Below are 20,770 nucleotides of genomic sequence, written 5' to 3'. Positions count from 1 at the left end.
CCACAACTTAAAGTTTTGAATTGGAGCAAGGTCAATTTTGATGGTATAAGACAGGAACTTGCAAAAGATGATTGGAATAGATTGTTTTCGGGTAAAGTTTCATCCTGAACATGTGATGCTTTTAAGAGAATGATGGTGAGGGTTCACATCCTTCATGTTCCTGTTAAAGTGAAAGGCAAGGCATGTGGAAGTAAGGAAGCCCGGAAAATAAGATAAATTGTGGCTCTGCTCTGGAAAAGGAAGGAGGCGTGAGTGAGGTAAAGGCAGCTAGGATCAAGTGTATCCCTGGTGGAGTTTAGGGAACTGAGGAGCATACTTAAGAAGTAAATCAGGAGGGCAAGTAGGGGCAAGAGATATCTCTAGCACATAAGATTAGGAAAATGCAAGGGTAATTTACAAGTATGTGAAGAGAAAGAGGGCAATTACACAGGGATAATGGCCCCTCATGAACCAAAGCAGTCATCTATGTGAGGAGCTGCAGGAGATTAGCAAGGTCTTCAATTAATATTTCACCATTGTTTTTACATGGAAAATACATGAAGACTGGTGGACTTGGAATAGTTAATGGAGAAGTCTTGAAGACAGAACGTATTATGGTTGAGGAGGTGCTTGGGCATCCTAAGACATATGAAGGTAGATCTATAGGGGGCGCCGTCCTGTGTGGTATGGCTGCCCAGCCTGCAGCTGTCTGTTTTTTCATCTTTTTTCTTATTTTCAGTTAGTTGAGTGATTTGTTTTTAGGAGTTCTAGCCGTTTTTATGTGGGGGGGAGGGGGAAACTACCTTTCAGGGTCCCTACCTGGTCGGAGAGGCAGATTTTCTCCGGGCTGCGTCGTCGACCCGTCCTCGCGGCCTACCAGCAGGCCTGGAGCGGCGTTTCCTGAGGGGACCGCCCAGAGCCTCGGCTTCGGCGGTGGCACAGCGCTGGAGCGCTATCACGGAGCGGAGTGGGTGATGCCTTGCCCGGGTCGCCGCGCTGGAGCTCCGGTGAGCTGAGACCGCCGAGTAAAACATCGCGGAGCTGCGGGTCTGTGGAGCGGCCGGCTGCGGGCGGCGGCGCTGAACTTTTAACCGGGAGTCTGGGATCTCGCGACGAGATCGCCAGTGGTGAAGCTCCATCCTGCGCGGCCTTGTTGGCTTCGGAAGCCGCGGTCTCGAGTAAGGAGGCAGCCGTTCCAGGTGTCCCATGCCGCTGAGAGGATTATCCCAACGCCGGAGCACCATCACCCGGCGAGAACGGCCTGGAACATCGGGCCTCCGTAGCGGCGACTGCGGAGGCCTCAATAGGTCTGACTATGGGGGGACATGGGGATGGGACTGGACTTAGTGGCTTCCCTCATAATGGAAACCATTGTGGGGGGATGTTTTTATGTTAAAGTTCTTTATTATTGTCATGTTTGTATTCTTTTTTATGTGCTGCATTGGCAACAAGAATTTCACTACACCTAGGTGTATGTGACTAATAAAGAAACCTTTGAACCTTTGAGATCAATCTCCTGGGCCTGATCAGATATCTCTGAGAATTGTGTTGGAAGCTAGATAAGTATTACAGGAGTCCTGTAAAGATTTGAATTGAAAAGACAGGCAGATGGGCAGAGGGGGTGGGGTAGTTCTGTTGGTGAGGAATGAAATTCAGTCCCTTGAGAGGGGTGACAGAATCAGGAGATATAGAGTCAGTATGGATAGAACTGAGCAATTGTAAGGGTAAAAAGACCCTAATGGGGCCCTAAGAACCTAACTGGCTGTAAAGATGAAGTACGAAGGGAAGCTGGCCAGGAATATAAAGAAGGACAGTAAAAGCTTCTTTAGATATGTTAAGGGTAAAAAGTAGCAAAGTGAAATGTGGGTCTCTTGAAGGCAGTCACGGGTGAAATTATTATGGGGAACAAGGAAATGGCAGAAGAGTTGAACAGGCACTTCCATCGTCAAAGGTCGGCTCACTGACGATACAATACCAACAATACCAATAACAAGACAATACCAACTGTCCTGGAGAAGCCTGTCAAAAGCCTCGGGCGATGGTACACCGCATACCTCAAGGATGCAGAGCAGGTGAAATAACTCAGGCAGGATACAATCAGTGGCCTCAAGCAAATCAACAACACTGCTCTCCCAGGGAAGATGAAGCTTTGGTGCATTTCAATTTGGTCTACTGCCCCGACTCATGCGGCCAATTACCATCTATGAGGTCACTTTATCCCAAGTCAACCAGCAGGAGAGACTGGTGAACTCACAAGTGAGGAAGTGGCTTGGGCTACCGAGATGCCTCAGCAGCATAGGGCTCTATGGGAATGGAGCCCTCTCACTGCCAGTCTCAAGCAGGCACAAAGGAGGGCACTAAAAGAACTTGCCAATGCTGCCGAACGGAGCAGTCACTGGCTGTGGCTGAAGAAAAAAGATGCTGTCTGGGCTGCCACGTGACCATCTAGAGGCTAACCATAAGACACACACCCAGGTCTGATCACCCTGCGGTGGGCCTGCCTCGACTGAGGGTGTCTTGTGATAAAAGGCCGAACACCCAGTGACATTGAGGTACACAACTGAAGATGTGTCTGATTGGTAGCAAAATCACCTAGTGGTCATCCCCAAGAATGTAAATTGAAATGAAAAATCTTAGGGATTGTAACATCCAGTCCTACTAATCAATCTGAACATCTGGATCAAACCAGTGACCGCTGCGAAAGGGCAGCTAACAACCAGGGAAAGATCTAGTGACGGCCTGGAGAGACTGCCGACTGGAGGAAATAGACCCCACTGGGGCTGGCATGGGCTTGCTCCTCATGCCAGCAGGATCCATCGTTATACAGCGTTTTGGATCCACCCTTATATTGCTACGGAAAAGACAAGACAAAGAATACTCCTCGAGTCTGCGAGAGCGGGGACGGAAGATGACTCATCGACAGACCACACGGCAACAGACATAGGAACAGAATTGACTATGAATATTACAACTAGCACAGCAATTGACAGAGCAGCAGCACTGGCAGGACATAAGCAATGAAGTTGTATCTGTGGCTGGGAAAAGATAACATCAGAGAAGGGTCTCAAGATCCACCAGGGCAGGAAAAAGTGCCTGAGAGAGCTTGGTGTGGGGCCTCGCATTGACCATTACTTTCTAAGAGGTAGGCCAAATCAGTCGAGTGAAGCCCAGTGGCAGGATAACCACCACAGTCCACAGGGTATCAGCATCCCAGGCGAAGCTCAACCAAGTACAGTCCCACCAACGGACACGAGTCCAGAGCCCAACCAGCCACAGTCAGCGGTAGAGAGGAAGCTGGAAGGGAAAAAGCCTCAAATCTTGTGGCCTTATTCGTGCCAGAGGAAAAAGTGGGAGACCATTAACACTGACCTCGTCCATCTTCTGGAAGGATTGAAGGGATGTGTGGAAAGAAAACTGTAGAAGCTGGGAGACACCATAAACAACTATGGAGCGGAGAGATTTGGGGTGAAGGTCATGAAACAGAGGACACAGAAGGAACCAGCACTCCAGTACAAGTCCAGGAGGCAGCAGGAGATCAAAAGACTGGTGAAAGAAATCTGAGAAAACAGTGGAGGAAGGCCACAGAGGCAGAAAGGAAAGGACTCGAGGCAATGCAGGCAGAAATAAAGCAGCGCCTGTCCATCCTGAGAAGAGCAGAATGCCTGAGAAAGCAACGCAAGAAGAAAGAACGGGCGAGGACAAGTTTCTACAGAAATGCATACAAGTTTGTCAAAAGCCTCTTTGTTAAGGAGAAGAGCGGGATCCTGAGAGTACCTGTAAGGGAACTGGAGGAGCACCTGAGGAAGACGTACTCTGACAACCTGAGGCATGAGCCAGTCACCATTCCAAATGACATGCCACCTATCCACCCACCTGAGCACCAGATGGACATAAGGCCTCCTACATGGAAGGAGGTGGAGAACACAGTCAAACGGGCAAGAACAGCATCAGCGCCAGGGCCCAATGGCATTCCATACAGACTCTATAAGAACACCCCTGGTGCCCTGAAATACCTTTGGAAGTTAATGAAAGTGGCATGGGGGAAAGGAATCATACCTAAGGCATAGCAATCATACCTAAGGCAAGGGCAGGAGGGATCCTAATTCCCAAAGAAAAGAACTCCTCAACCATTAGCCAATTCCGCCAGATCAGCCTTCTGAACATGGAAGGAAAGATCTTCTTTGGTGTTGTGGCCCATAGACTCTCAGCATTTTTGAAGAGCAACAACTTCATTGACATGCCAGTGCAGAAACATAGAAACATAGAAACATAGAAATTAGGTGCAGGAGTAGGCCATTCAATATGATCATGGCTGATCATCCAACTCAGTATCCCGTACCTGCCTTCTCTCCATACCCTCTGATCCCCTTAGCCACAAGGGCCACATCTAACTCCCTCTTAAATATAGCCAATGAGCTGGCCTCGACTACCCTCTGTGGCAGAGAGTTCCAGAGATTCACCACTCTCTGTGTGAAAAAAGTTCTTCTCATCTCGTTTTAAAGGATTTCCCCCTTATCCTTAAGCTGTGACCCCTTGTCCTGGACTTCCCCAACATCGGGAGCAATCTTCCTGCATCTAGCCTGTCCAACCCCTTAAGAATTTTGTAAGTTTCTATAAGATCCCCTCTCAATCTCCTAAATTCTAGAAAGTATAAACCAAGTCTATCCAGTCTTTCTTCATAAGACAGTCCTGACATCCCAGGAATCAGTCTGGTGAACTTTCTCTGCACTCCCTCTATGGCAATAATGTCCTTCCTCAGATTTGGAGACCAAAACTGTACGCAATACTCCAGGTGTGGTCTCACCAAGACCCTGTACAACTGCAGTAGAACCTCCCTGCTCCTATACTCAAATCCTTTTGCTATGAAAGCTAACATACCATTCGCTTTCTTCACTGCCTGCTGCACCTGCATGCCCACTTTCAATGACTGGTGTACCATGACACCCAGGTCTCGCTGCATCTCCCCTTTTCCTAGTCGGCCACCATTTAGATAATAGTCTGCTTTCCTGTTTTTGCCACCAAAATGGATAACCTCACATTTATCCACATTATACTGCATCTGCCAAACATTTGCCCACTCACCCAGCCTATCCAAGTCACCTTGCAGTCTCCTAGCATCCTCCTCACAGCTAACACTGCCCCCCGGCTTAGTGTCATCCGCAAACTTGGAGATATTGCCTTCAATTCCCTCATCCAGATCATTAATATATATTGTAAATAGCTGGGGTCCCAGCACTGAGCCTTGCAGTACCCCACTAGTCACTGCCTGCCATTGTGAAAATGACCCATTTACTCCTACTCTTTGCTTCCTGTTTGCCAGCCAGTTCTCTATCCACATCAATACTGAACCCCCAATGCCGTGTGCTTTAAGTTTGAATACTAATCTCTTATGTGAGACCTTGTCGAAAGCCTTCTGGAAGTCCAGATACACCACATCCACTGGTTCTCCCCTATCCACGCTACTAGTTACATCCTCGAAAAATTCTATAAGATTCGTCAGACATGATTTACCTTTTGTAAATGCATGCTGACTTTGTCCAATGATTTCACCACTTTCCAAATGTGCTGCTATCCCATCTTTAATAACTGACTCTAGTTAAGAAACTGGTCTTCAGCTACAGCTCTGTCCCTACAGAAACTGACTATGAAAACAGTCATGCTGATGGCCTTGGTCACGGCACAAAGGGTCCAGTCACAACAGAAACAAAGGTTGGACAACATGATTATTAATCTGGAAATTTAACTTTTCACATCTATGAAATAGTCAAACAGAACAGACAGGGGTCAGCAGGCCTAAAAACAGATTCAATTCAATTCGGTCTACTGCCCCGACTCATGTGGCCAATTACCATCTACGAGGTCACTTTATCCCATGTCAACCAATGCCCAGATAACATCCCCGCAAATACCATCCTTCATCCGGGAAGGAGAGAAACGGAGGACTAACCCCTCGCCTCTCAACTCATGCCCACTGAACACAGCCAGGGACTGGGAAATGCGTGTTGACCTCGGCCAGAGGCTTTCGTTCCCAGTTGAAATCGCAGCTACCAACCTGCGACCAGACCTCGTTCTCTGGTCCAACTCTTGTCGGCGTGTTTTCATCATCGAGCTGACAGTCCCCTGGGAGGAGGCTGTGGACGAGGCTTATGAAAGAGAAAAGCTTTGATATTCAAACCTTGCAGCAGAGGCAGAGGAGAGAGGTTGGAGTGTAAGGGTGTGTCCAGTGGAGGTGGGGTGCAGGGGCTTTGTAGCCAGTTCCACCGCAAGGCTCCTGAGGAAAGTAGGAGTCAGAGGGCAGGCACAAAGGAGGGCAATAAAAGAACTTGCCAATGCCGCTGAATGGAGCAGTCACTGGCTGTGGCTGAAGAGAAATGATGCTGTCTGGGCTGCCACGTGACCATCTAGAGGCTAACCATAAAACACACACCCAGGTCTGATCACCCTGCGGTGGGCCTGCCTTGACTGAGGGTGTCTTGTGATAAAAGGCCAAAACACCCAGTGACGTTGAGGTGCACAACTGAAGATGTGTCTGATTGGTAGCAAAATCACCTAGTGGTCATCCCCAAGAGGTCAATTGTGGTGAAAAAGCTTAGGGATTGTAACATCCAGTCCTACTAATCAATCAATTCTTATCTGTCTTCACTAAGGAAGACACAAACAATATCTCAGAAGTACTGGAGGACAGAGGATCTAAGCGGGTCGAGGAACTGATAGAAATTTTCATTAGGCGAGAAATAGTATTGGGTGGGCTAATGGGACTGAAGAATGTTAAATCCCCGGGGCCTGATGGACTGCATCGCAGGGTCCTCAGGGAGGTGGCTCTAGAAATAGTGGACGCATTGGTGATCATTTTCCAATGTTCAATAAATTCAGGATCAATCCCTGTGGATTGGAGGATGGCTAATGTTATCCCACTTTTCAAGAAAGGAGAGAGAAAGAAAACGGGGAATTACAGACCAGTTAGCCTGACTTCGGTGGTGGGAAAGATGCTGGAGTTAATTATTAAAGAGGTAATAATGGGGTATTTGGATAGCAGTAATAGGATTAGTCCTGGTCAGCATGGATTTAGGAAAGGAAAATCATGCTTGATTAATCTTCTGGAATTGAAAGTAAGCATGCAGGTACAGCAGGCAGTAAAGAAATCGAATGGCATGTTGGCCTTTGTAACAAGATGAGTTGAGTATAGGAGCAAAGAGGTCCTTCTGCAATTGTCCAGGGCCCTGGTGAGACCACACCTGGAGTATTGTGTGCAGTTTTGGTCTCCAAATTTGAGGAAGGACATTCTTGCTATTGAGGGAGTGCAGCGTAGGTTCACAAGGTTAATTCCCTGGATGGCGGGACTGTCATGTGCTGAGAGAATGGAGTGGCTGGGCTTGTATACTCTAGAATTTAGAACGATGAGAGGCGATCTTATTGAAACATATAAGATTATGAAGGGTTTGGACATGCTAGAGGCAGGAAACATGTTTCCGATTTTGGAGGAGTCCAGAACCAGAGGCCACAGTTTCAGAATAAAAGGTAAGCCATTTAGAACGGAGATGAGGAAATACTTTTCACACAGAGAGTTGTGAGTCTGTGGAATGTTCTGCCTCGGAGGGAAACCTTGGAAACTACTGACTGTGGTAGGTAAGTTACTGAAGAGGATTCTGAGGGATGAAATATATATCCATTTTTATAGATAGAGGCTGATTAGGGACAGGCAATGTGGTTTAGTACGTGGGAGATCGTGTCTCATGAATTTGAATGAGTTCTTTGAAGAAGTAAGTTGAGGGAAAGGCCACAGACATCTGTGTGGACCTCAGTGTGCCCTTTGATAGGGTTGTACATGGATAGGTGCTCCTGAAGGTTGGACCACAAGGCTCATCGAGTTAAATGCAGATAAGTGTGAGGTGTGGGGTGGGAGATTGCAACCTTCACATGGTCCACCCTGTTTCGACGAATGCAATCAACCTGGTGTGCACAAACAGAAGATCAAGTAGCACAAGTTGTCTTACAACTTTAGGCTGTGCACGCCATACGCAAGAAGAAGTGTGAGGTGTTGCATTATGGAATGTCAAACCAGGACAGGACCTTCGTAGTGAATGGTAGTGCATTGTGTGGTGTTGTGGAACAGAGGGATCTGGAGTGCAGTGCACAGCTCCATGTAAGTCGCTTTACAGCTGTATAGGGTGGTCAAGAGGGCTTTTGTTACATTGGGCCTCATCAGTCAGGGTATCGAGTATAGAAATTAGGGCTCTTCCCTTTTCCCCAGGCAACAATGGGACATTGTGGGCTCCTTGGGCATCTGTTGCCGGTCCTGCTTTGTTCTGGCCTCCAGTCCCCTCCCCTCTACTTTCAGTCTGAAGAAGGGTCCTGAGTCGAAACATTACCCGTGGGCATGCATATTTCTGAGGATCTTTCCTAGAACCAGCACACTGATGCAATTATTAAGAAACCACATCAACGCCTCTACTTCCCGAGATTTGGTATGTCAGAGAGGACACTCTTGAACTTCTACAGGTGTACAATGGAGAGCATATTGACTGGTTGCATCATGGTCTGGTTCGCAACCTGAATGCCCAGGAGCGAAGTTGTGAACACTGCCCAGTCCATCACGGGCTCTAACCTCCCCACCATCGAAGGGATTTACCGGAGTTGCTTCCTAAAGAAGGCAGCCAGCATCATCAGAGAAGCATATCACCCTGGCCACACACTCATTCCACCCCTGCCATCAGAAAGAAGATACATGAGCCTGAAAAAAAAAAGATCTGTATGTATGTGAGTATGTGCACACACTGAACATTTTTTCTCATTTATTGCATTGTTTACTGTGTACTATTTTTACATATTCTGTTGTGCTGCTGCAAGTAAGAATATCATTGTTCTATCTGGGACATATGGCAATAAAACACTTTTGACTCTTGACTCTTGAGTTACTCCAGCACTTTGTGTCTATCTCTAGAAGTTATGATTTTCTGTTACAGTTGTACAGGATGTTGGTGAGGCCAGATTTGAAGTATTGTGTTCCTCTTTCATTATCCTGCTTTGGTGAGAATGTAATTAAGCTGAAAAAATAATGCAGAGAAGATGCATGAGGATGTTGCCAAGACTCGAGGACTTGAGGTGTATAACATTTTGAGGGGTATAGATCGGGTGAATGCACAGTCTTTTACTCTGTAAAGGAGTTAAGAACCAGAGGATGGAGGTTTAAGGTGAGGGGGGAAAGATTTAATAAGAACCAGAGGGACCACATTTCCACTTAGAGAATGGTAGGTATATAGAATATTGTACTTGCCTAAATTACCTGATGAAGGTAATTGAGGCAAGTACAATAATAACATTTAAAAGACACTTGAACAGGTACATGGAGAGGAAAGGCTTAGTGGGAAATGAACCAAACACAAATGGGACTACCTTAGATGGGGCATGATGGTCAGCATGGGCGTGTTGGGCCAAAGGGCCTCTTTCTATGCTGTATGACCTTAACTGACCCTTGAGATGAAGCAATCATTGCTGGAAAGTTCCACAGAGTTAGTAATTTACTAGCTTTCAAAGCTTCCAAAAATAAACTGCGCTTATTATGCATAAGGAAATAAATAAGAATCTTTAAAGGATTTAGAGTAATTTTTTTAATAAATATTTACAAGAAACTGACCATGGTCACCTGTGTTAACCAGAAAATAGTTCTGTGTATTTTTCAAAGTAATTTTCTCTCTTTTTACATTGTATCACTCGCAGATGTGAAATTGACTTTATAACAGTTGTACAGGTTTAGGGCATTATTTATAAATTAACGAATGGAATAAAAACACTTGGCTAAAAATGGCTTTGATTTATTCCATAGCCCAAGGTAAAACCTTTATTCCATTAATGCTAATTCAGGGCAGCTATTCATACAAATCAAGAATTACTCATGAAAGAAACCCAGATGGACCACGAACATAGCTCTCAGCATCTAACATGAAAATACATAATTGAATCTTTTTGCTTCTTTGCATCATGATTTTCTTTTGCAACAGAGTTTCTGTGGTTACTAAGAAAATATGGTTGTAAGTGGTTACTAAGAAAATGGATAAAGGACAGGCAGTATACGTGGTAATATTGACGAGTCTGTTGTCATGACACCACATTACTAAGCTCTCTGCAAAATTAAGGATGAGTCGCACACTGGACACTCCCTTTTCTCCCCTCCCATCGGGCAAAAGGTATAGAAGTATGAACACACACACCTCCAGATTCAGGGACAGTTTCTTCCCAGCTGTTATCAGACAACTGATCCTACAAACAACTAGAGAGCAGTCCTGAACTACTATCTACCTCATTGGAGAACCTTGGACTATCTTTGATATGACTTTACTGGACTTTATCTTGCACCAAATGTTATTCACGTTATTCCCTTTATCATGTATCAGTACACTGTGGGTGGCTCGATTGTAATCACGTAGTTCCTTTCCACTGACTGGTTAGCACGCAACAAAAGCTTTTCACTGTACCTCGGTACACGTGACAATAATCTAAATTCAAACTATGTTCTTCCTGTACTCCATCTCGCCATTGTTCGAGATGCAGCTCACTACAGTTGTGTCATCTGCAAACTCGTAGGGAGTTGGAGCAGAATTTGGTTGCAAAGTCGGGAGTATACAAAGAGCATATAGTAAGGGATTTGGAATGAAAACTTGCGTAGCATCTGAGTTGAGATTTATAGTGAAGGATATTTAGTCGCCTCTCCCTACTGGCCTATGGCTCAGGAAGGCAAGGATCCATTTGCAGAGGTGAGTGTTGAATCCAAGACCGAGGATTTCTGACATGAATTTGGTTGGAATTAAGGTGTTGAAAGGTAGAGCTATAGCTTAGTTTAGTTCAGAGACACAGTTTGGAAACAGGCTCTTCAGCCCACCTGGTCTGCGCCAACCAATGATCATCCAGTTGGAATGGGTGACGTTTCAGGTTGAGATCCTTCTTCAGACTGAAGAAGGTTTCTGTCTGAAGAAGGGCCTCGGCCCGAAACATCACCCATTCCTTCTATCCTGTAAACTAGAGACAATTTACAGAAGCCAATTAACCTGCAAACTTGCACATCTTTGGAATGTGGGAGGAAACTGGAGCACCTGGTGAAAACACACATAGCCACAGGGAGAACGTATAAGCTCCGTACCGACAGCACCTGTGGCCAGGATCGAACTCAGGACTCTGGTGCTGTTAGGCAGCAACTCTACCAATGCACCACAATGCCACCCCTACATACAATAAATAAGAGTCTGACATAGGTGACCTTGTCCAGATGTTTCTGGGATGAGTGTAAGGCCAGGTAGATGCCATCTGCTGTGGATCTGTTGGACCAGTTGGAAAACTGCAGTGGATCAAGATGGCTGGGAGGCTGGAATTAATGTGCACCATGACCAGTCTGTTGAAGCACTTCACGATGGTGGATGTCAGAGTCACCAAGGCCGATGTCCTTTTGTAAGATGCAATCTTTCAATTCCTGTTTTCTCCCATTTTATGAGGTTTTCAGTTCTTGTGTAACAGATATTAAAAGAAACAAGGTGGTAAACGGAGGCATATACTATCCAGTGCAATCGAATAGATTGAGGAATGAGAGATAATTGATCCAAGGAGAGTTGGATGAGGTCAGTCTTCCAGGAGGATCAATACAGGACAGTGAGCTTTTCCTCTTCCACATTTGTCCTGATGTCTTTTGTAAGTCCCCACTTCCACTGCAAGATGAAGGAAAGTGTGTCAGGAGTGCAGAAACTCAATATCTGCCAGTGTGGGGCCAGTCGTGAGAGGTACATGTGAGATCTGCAACAATATTAAGTGTATGAGGATGACACAAAGCATATAATTTATTGATACAATTAGGATGATTTCTATTTCACGAAGGCTGTTCATATGTGATTAACTGGGAGTGTGGAAATGATTAACCATACATTTCAGGTTAAATGCGAGTTCTTTTGGCAATCCTGTCAGATCATTATATGTACTTTTTTTGGAGCAACATTCCTGGCATTGATGTTTACTAATATTGCTTCTTTCCCTGATCCCTGACCAGTGTAAAGTACATTTACTATAGTTTTAAGAAATCTGTTCTCCATTCTTTCTTTTATATCTTAACATATTCTTCTCTCTATTCTTTCCATCTTAACAGGGCAATGTCTAAAATTCTTGATGTTTGCTTATTTACATGTTCCACCATTTTTACAATGATTTCCTTTTGAGAAAACTACCCGAATTTCCTGCCCCGACTGTTGCAGGCAGACGTTAGGCAGTGGCAGCCACTCACAACATCAAGCCTTTCCGTTGATATGTGCAGCCTATGAACATTGTGGGAAGTATTAGTTGAATACAAAATAGTTTAAGAGACTGGTGTCAGCCGTTTTACTTGAAACAAGCATGTGCCTTCGTGAGCCCCCATTCGCTGTGATGGTATTTCAGTCTCAGTCACAGAGGCCGACATCAGGAAATCCTTCAGAGGGGTGAACCCTCGAAAAGCGCCTGGACCTGATGGTATACCTGGTCTTGTTTTAAAAACCTGTGCGGACCAACTGGCTGGAGTTTTTACGGACATTTTCAACCTCTCACTTCTGGGGTTCCCACCTGCTTCAAAAGGGCACCAATTATACCAGTGCCCAAGAAGAGTAAGGTGACGTGCCTCAATGACTATCGACCAGTGGCACTAACGCCTGTGGTGATGAAGTGCTTCGAGAGGTTGATCATGGCGCAAATCAACTCCTACCTCGACAAAAACCTGGACCCACTGCAGTTCGCTTACCGCCACAACAGATCAACGGTGGATGCGATCTCGCTGGTCCTCCACTCCGCTCTGGACCACTTGGACAACATAAGCTCATATGTCAGGCTGTTATACATTGATTACAGCTCGGCATTTAATACAATTATCCCCTCCAAGCTGGTTACCAAACTCGCAGAACTGGGTCTCTGCGCATCCCTCTGCAATTGGATCCTCGACTTCCTCATTCACAGACCACAGTCTGTTCGTATTGGTAGAAATGTGTCAGACTCGATAACAATCAGCACGGGAGCACCTCAAGGCTGCGTGCTCAGCCCCCTGCTGTACTCACTCTATACTCATGACTGCATAGCCGATCATAGTGCCAACTCCATCATCAAGTTCGCTGACGACACCACTGTTGTGGGATGTATCACTGATGGGGATGAGAGAGTATAGAAGAGAGATCGAGCAACTGTCCATATGGTGCCAGCACAACAACCTGGCCCTCAACACCAGAAAAACCAAGGAACTGATTGTGTACTTTGGAAGGAGTAGGATGGGGACCCACAGTCCCGTTTATATCAATGGGTCGATGGTTGAAAGGGTCAAGAGCTTCAAATTCCTGGGCGTGCACATCTCTGAAGATCTTTCCTGATCCGTAAACACTGATGCAATTATTAAGAAAGCACATCAGCGCCTCTACTTCCTGAGAAGATGACGGAGAGTCGGTTTGTCAAGGAGGACTCTCTCTATCTTCTACAGGTGCACAGTAGAGAGCATCCTGACCGGTTGTATCGTGGCTTGGTTCAGCAACTTGAGTGCCTTGGAGAGGAAAAGACTACAAAAAATAGTAAACACTGCCCAGTCCATCATCAGCTCTGACCTCCCTTCCATCGAGGGGATCTATCGCAATCGCTGCCTCAAAAAGGCTGGCAGCATCATCAAGGACCCACACCATCTTGGCCACACACTCATCTCCCCGCTACCTTCAGGTAGAAGGTACAGGAGCCTGAATACTGCAACGACCAGGTTCCGGAATAGCTACTTCCCCACAGCCATCAGGCTATTAAACTTGGCTCGGACAAAACTCTGATCATTAATAGCCCATTATCTGTTATTTGCACTTGATCAGTTTAATTATTCATGTGTGTATATATTTACATAATGGTATATGGACACACTGATCTGTTTTGTAGTCAATGCCTACTATGTTCTGTTGTGCTGAAGCAAAGCAAGAATTTCATTGTCCTATCAGAGACAATCTTGAATCTTGAATCTTGAATGTACTGGAAATTCGTTCGTTTGACCATGCTGCAGCCGTTAGGATGTGGTCCAACGGAACGTAAATAACCCTTGCTGCTGATGTTGTAGCAGCCCTGGTGGAGTGAGATCTGGAAATCAGTATCTACTCCTGCATAAATCAAACCCCATTTTATCACCTGGAAATGTTCTGACCGGATACGTTCTTATAAAGTTTTTTGTAACTAACAAGCATTGCTAGTTCAGAGCCTCGAAGGCTCTTGGTGACCTTGACGTATTGTTGTATATGTGTGCCCTCACATAACCAAAGGTCTGTGGGTATGCCTTGAACTATTTTGAGACCTGACACCCCTTCTGCTCTGCTTAAGTAATTATAAACATAAAATATTATATATATTATTTACAGATGTAATCATCCTGTCCCGTCGCAATTATGTATCGACTGAACCTGTTGCGCTAAACCAGCGCCAGGAGGATAACTACCTTATGAGATCCAGCCAAAGCTAAGGATGTAGCTGGAGCCCCCTGGTGAAATAGTGTTAACCCAATGTCAATATCCCATACTGCATTGTACTTGTCCTGGGAGAACTTGTGCTAAAGATATCCTTTACAAACTCGATATCCGGGGTGAACCCGACAGAGTGGGTCTCGTTTGCTGCAGCAAATATGATGGGAAGGCACGTTGGCACAGTTAATGGCCCTATAACTTAATTATTGTCAAAAGACCATTTAAAATGAACTGCAAGACGTCAGTAATCTGTACCATTTTAAATGTAACATGAGCATTAACTAAACGCTTCCCGTCTCCTGAAAAAGAAATGTACTGCTTTTTTGGTGCTATCCCAGCACTCTGGAGTGAACACATACAAGGATAGGTGTGACAACCCAAGCCGTAGGGGCAGTCTATTCAGAATTTGCAAACATAAATTGATTTTATCATGCACAGGCTGATTTCCCGAGCCACAGGCTGAACCAGCAAAGTTTATGTTTAGAATAACCGTATAAGGTTGTATTATTATGTCCGACAAATCGGGAATCAAAGCTGCATAGGCCTACCAGACCATAGAACAGTATATTGATTACTTTATTTGTTCGACTGATGAGGCAAAATGGAGGAAGACATAAAAGACCATTCCTCCTCCTTGTAGCGAGTATGTATCTTTCGCCACTGTTTATGCCACATATTTTTGCAACCTGTGAATAAGCATGAAAACCAACATATCGATATTCGGTGTTCCATTGAACCAGAATTCATAAAGATTGTGATCCAACACCCATTCTGTGTTGTCATTGATCTGTACTTGATGATACACCAGTGGCAAATTAGATTAGGTAAACTATTACAGGATACTTTTACTTGATTGCACCCATGTGACTAACATATGCCACCATCATAGTGTATCAACCTGAAGTTGAGCATGTAGATTATGCATATTCGCTCAATCACTCTTTAACCCATAGAATGCACGTAGGGTCTATAGATAGTTGATACCAATAACTGAAGAATTGGTAACTCATGCAAATCTCCTCCACCTCCAAACTAGAGATGACATTCGCAATTTCCCACATTAGCATCAGTTTGCAATTGCAGTTTGCCATTAGCATCATTTTGCAATATAACTGAAATTTTTACTGACCAAACTACTGGAGCAATGCTGAATACTGTTTGTCAATCATTGTGACTTTGGTAGCTTCAGCTGGTAATAGCATAGGTTAACAATGACCTACATGGCACTTTAGAGTTTGCCATTTAGCATGGTGTCAGTTCTCCCACTTGCACAGCTGAATCACAGCTATTATATTGCCAATTAGTCTTAATGAATAGAAGGCTGCTTTATAACAACAAGGCTGTTACAGGTTTCTATTAACTCCAATCTGTTGCCCAGGGCGGAGTCATAGGCCAATTAATAGCTAAAGGTAAATCCCAATGACCAACAAGTCTATTTGGTAACAACTTAATTTTAACTGGATAGAGGAGCCCAATTTCTCAAATATAGTTTGAGACAGAAACAGTGGATTGTAGCAAAATACAGCGTTAAAATATCATCCAGCCAAGACATCATACTGTTATTATTGCCTCATCATAGCAATTGCCTCATCCAAATATCTCCGATGATCACTGTAAATGGGAACACCCTATGAAAACCAGTTGTTAATCAGCCATTTTTCATAACGAACAAGCCACGCCTGCCATCATTTCATGCCTGCCTTGAACGAGAACTCTGACCCGATTTTCGAGCCTGTCTTGCAAAACAATCCTGGCCATAATACTGAGCCTATCTGATAATTCTGACCTGTCTTAAAAGACAACTCTGGCCATAATTCTGAGCCTGTCTCGAAAGACAATTCTGGCCACAATTCTAAGCCTGCCTTGAAAGACCCGTTTCCTGGGGAACCATAGTGGTCTGGGAGCTGCTGACCCCATTGTCGCGACTGGGTTAGTGAGACCAACTTTCTCTTGGTCTACCCCGTTTCTTGGGGAACCACCACTCGCACTCCCTTCCTGGGTGTCGCTGACCTCCTAGTCAGCGACTAGGGAAGCGAACCCGACGGCCGCCGGCGACCCGCGCTTCCGCAGTCCAGACCGGGATTCCCCACGGTCTATAACCGGTATCCCCGTGGCCCGTCCGACTTCGTCCCGAATCCAGCAGGCAAACTCTGTAAAGAGCTTCCTGCAATACAAAAAACAAACCTAGAAATAAGTTTTAAACTTACCTTGCAGGTTTAAACTTACCGCTGGCAGGGGCAGCGCGCCTGCCAGTCAATCGTTGCGCACACGTCATACGTAATGACGCGCATGCGCCTTGATGGCCTTCTTCACGTAGTCACTCACGTGACTCCGGAGTAAAATTGATCAGGTAAACACACAGAGTCTCTTGCAGGGGAATTGAGAACCAGAGGACATAGATTAAAAGTAAGGGGGGAAAGACTGAAAGAGTATACACAAAGGGTGGTGGGTGTGCCTGGAACAATCTGCTGGAGGAAGCAATTAAGGCATGTACTATTGCAACGTTTTAAGCAACGTTTAGACAACTAAATGGATAGGATAGTTTTAGAAGGATATGGGCCAAACACAAGCAGGTGGGACTAGTGTAGATGGGACATGTTGGTCGGTGTGGGCAAGTTGGACTGAAGGCCCAAACATTGGAATAATTCCTCATAGATGTAGACAACCATTCCAAATGTCTAAACCCATGAGGTTAAGCATCACTTGAACACGATGGTAATGGAAAACAAAGGTTACATTTTATTCAGTCTGGGTCATTACTCACATAAACATCCATTCCTTTAATATTCTCATCACAGAGTGTGGTGGTAATCAGAAGTGAATACTTTTGCTATTAATTTAACCAAACCATACAACATTGATCTCCACATATTACTAATGAGGTCTCCTATTAGGAGACATCATAAACTATACTTTATGCCACCCCTTTTTTCATCTCTGGAAAACCAAACACAAATTCCAAAATATCCAAGTAATATTTTCCCTTTCACACTGCATCATCATTTGTGTAGCTCCATTGGTGCAGTTAGCTATATTCCACCCTCATTTATAAATGTATCCAGTTGACAGATTTTGTTCCCTATCCCATTTAGTTCGTCTGATGATTAAATGTGTTTTCGTTGGTGCGCTCATGTTTCCAGCCTCATGCATGTATATTAGAGACCTGCAAAGAAAGAGAAACCCCTTTATGTCAAGTGTCTTATTGTCCCATAAGACAGACAGACAGACAGACAGACAGACAGACAGACAGACAGACAGACAGACAGACAGACAGACAGACAGACAGACAGACAGACACACACACACACACACACACACCCACACACCCACACACCCACACCCACACCCACACCCACACCCACACCCAAAACAAATTTTCCTTCAAACAACTATTTGAAGATGCAAGATGGCGCCTGCCTGCGGCGACTTTTGCGGAGCTCCGGTACATAAAAGGCTGAATTACAACTTCCAACAACTTACCTGGATCAGAAAAACGGCAGAAATCGGTGCCGTTTCGGACAAGCTGCTTGAGCACCTTAAGACTCTCGCAATTTCGCGAGCTCCCGCAGCTGTAGGAGCCCCGGACTTTAAACTTTCCCACGCAGGCTGGAAATCACCCGACCCGACTGAGGAACCCAGGTACGGTACCTGGAGACCCCGGGATGACCCCCAGAGCCGACGGGCTTGGATCTTCCAGGAACAACGGAGCTGGAGCTGCCGTCTGTGAGGGAATCCTCGTTCCAGCGCAGGTCCGCAGAAACAGCAGGTACAGCAAGCACAGTACCCGGAAACAAAGGGGAAGCCTCCATTGTGTCCGGAAACGTGGCCGACTGGCAGGACTCCAGGTCAGAATGAAGCGCAGGGGACTTCGGCCCCCTCTCCCTACTATCCTACTGGCCAACGTACAGTCCCTTGAAAACAAAGTGGAGGACTTAAGGGCAAGGCTGCTTTATCAAAGGGAGCTGAGGGAATGCTCTGTGTTCTGTTTCACAGAGACATGGCTCACCCCCAGCTCCCCAGACTCAGCGGTCCAACCTGAAGGGTTCTCCATCCACCGTATGGACCGTACCTTGGCATCTGGGAAAGGGAGAGGAGGGGGCGTCTGCCTCATGGTCAACTCTGCGTGGTGCTCAGACATGGCAGTCCTGTCCAACTCCTGCTCTCCACACCTGGAACATCTGGTGGTGAAGTGCAGTCCCTTCTACCTCCCAAGGGAATTCACCTCCATTATCCTGACCGCGGTCTACATCCCACCCCAGGCAGACGTCCGTCTGGCACTGGAGGAGCTGCACGCCGTCGTCAACAAACACCAGACGTCTTACCCCGAGGCATTTACCACCATTGTTGGGGACTTCAATTAGGCAAACCTGCTACACCACCATCAAGAATGCCTATCACTCTATTCCTCGCCCTCACTTCGGTAAATCCGACCATACCGCGGTGCTGCTTCTTCCTGCCTACAGGCAGCAATTGAAGAGCGCAACCCCAGAAGTGAGAACAGTACAGAGCCGGTCGGGGGTGGGGGGGCAGAGGAACAACTCCAGGACTTTTTGGTCGTTACAGACTTCGTAAAGAAATGTGTGGAGGACTGCATCCCTACAAAAACCTTCCGAGTTTTTCCCAATCAGAAACCTTGGATGAACTTTGAGATCCTCACTCTTCTGAAGTCCAGACACAGGGCATTCATTTCCGATGATACAGTGGCCTACATGAAGACCAGATACGACCTTGGTAAGGCCACCAAAAAGGCCAAAAGGGACTTCTGCTCCAAACTGGAGGATGAGACAGATGCTCGGCAGCTGTGGCGGGGCCTGAATGCAATCACCTCCTACAAGGCGAAACCAGGAGGCAGCTTGAATGTTGGCGAAACATCATCCCTGACGAGCTCAATGCGTTTTACGCACGCTTTGATAGGGAGAGTACTGATGTGCCTTCCCGAGCCCCCATTCGCTGTGATGGTATTTCAGTCTCAGTCACAGAGGCCGACGTCAGGAAATCCTTCAGAAGGGTGAACCCCTGAAAAGCACCTGGACCTGATGGTATACCCGGTCGTGTTCTAAAAACCTGTGTGGACCAACTGGCTGGAGTTTTTACGGACATTTTCAACCTCTCACTTCTGAGGTCTGAGGTCCCCACCCATCAATTATACCAGTGCCCAAGAAGAGTAAGGTGACGTGCTTCAATGACTATGGACCAGTGGCACTAACGCCGGTGGTGATGAAGTGCTTTGAGAGGTTGATCATGGAGCAAATCAACTCCTACCTCGACAAAAACCTGGACCTACTGCAGTTCGCTTACCGCCACAACAGATCAACGGTGGATGCGATCTTGCTGGCCCTCCACTCCGCTCTGGACCACTTGGACAACAAAAACTCATATGTCAGGCTGTTATTCATCGATTACAGCTCGGCATTTAACACAATCATTTCCTCCAAGCAGGTTACCAAACTCGCAGAACTGGGTCTCTGCGCATCCCTCTGCAATTGGATCCTCGACTTCCTCATTCACAGACCACAGTCTGTTCGTATTGGTGGAAATGTGTCAGCTTCGATAACAATCAGCACGGGAGCACCTCAAGGCTGCGTGCTCAGCCCCCTGCTGTACTCACTCTATACTCATGACTGCGTAGCCAGTCACAGTGCGAACTCCATCATCAAGTTCGCTGACGACACCACTGTTGTGGGACGTATCACTGATGGGGATGAGTCAGAGTACAGAAGAGAGATCGAGCAACTGTCCATATGTTGCCAGCGCAATAACCTGGCCCTCAACATCAGCAAAATCAAGGAACTGATTGTGGACTTTGGAAGGAGTAGGGGGACCCACAGCCCCATCTATATCAACGACTCGATGGTTGAAAGGGTCAAGAGCTTCAAATTCCTGGGCGTGCACATCTCTGAAGATCTCTCCTGGTCCGAGAACACTAATGCAATTATCAAGAAAGCTCATCAGCGCCTCTACTTCCTGAGTAGATTACGGAGAGTCGGTTTGTCAAGGAAGACTCTCTCTAACTTCTACAGGTGCACAGTAGAGAGCATGCTCGTGGCTTGGTTCGGCAATTTGAGCGCCCTGGAGAGGAAAAGACTACAAAAAGTAGTAAACACTGCCCAGTCCATCATCGGCTCTGACCTTCCTTCCATCGAGGGGATTTATCGCAGTCGCTGCCTCAAAAAGGCTGGCAGCATCATCAAAGACCCACACCATCCTGGCCACACACTCATCTCCCTGCTACCTTCAGGTAGAAGGTACAGGAGCCTGAAGACTGCAACAACCAGGTTCAGGAATAGCTACTTCCCCACAGCCATCAGGCTATT

This window comes from Amblyraja radiata, chromosome 3 (genome assembly GCF_010909765.2).
Source record: "Amblyraja radiata isolate CabotCenter1 chromosome 3, sAmbRad1.1.pri, whole genome shotgun sequence".
Lineage (NCBI taxonomy): Eukaryota > Metazoa > Chordata > Chondrichthyes > Rajiformes > Rajidae > Amblyraja > Amblyraja radiata.
Note: the sequence above shows the minus strand (reverse complement) of the source record.